Here is a 711-nt window from a genome sequence, read left to right on the forward strand (position 1 = left end):
TGTTGACTTGATGCCTGCTTTGGCACTATGATAGTATATGAACTCCCACACCTTTATAATGGGAATAAGTTCCGTTTGGATTAACTAATCTTAGGTACTTTTGATTTTTAAATAGTTTTTAGTTTTGGAGGTGTTTGAAAAAATTATAAAGTACTTTTAAGCACCCACTTTTAGACAAAAAATTTTAAAAAAATAAATCAAAAATAGGATACAATCTACTTTTACTTATAAATTACTTTTTATTAGTTTATTCAAACAGGCCCTTAGCCGTAGAGTTGCATCCAAAATGGATTCATATTAAGAGAAAGAGAGAACTACCACCAATATTAAGTTTATCGATGATTATTTAGAGACATATATTTATGATAAAATATTTATTTTAATTTACTAATTTAAGAGGCCTACAAAATTTAATTTGCGTAAACAATTTTTTTTTAAATATATAAAATATAAATGAAGTCCATAAGAAAAATATTTAGCCCTCATAAGCATATAAATGATTTCAAGCAGGCATATTAACATTCACCTACCTGCTTAGGATTATTTCCCTCAGTTAAATAGTAAACAATAAAATGTTTGAACCTCTGTTCAATTTATTTCCCTCTGTTAAATACTTAGTAAACAATAAAATGTTTGAACCTGTGTTCAATTCTTTATTAACTTCCCCACGTCTTGAGGAAGAATATATATATATATATATATATATATATA

This window comes from Solanum tuberosum, unplaced genomic scaffold (genome assembly GCF_000226075.1).
Source record: "Solanum tuberosum cultivar DM 1-3 516 R44 unplaced genomic scaffold, SolTub_3.0 scf00837, whole genome shotgun sequence".
NCBI lineage: Eukaryota > Viridiplantae > Streptophyta > Magnoliopsida > Solanales > Solanaceae > Solanum > Solanum tuberosum.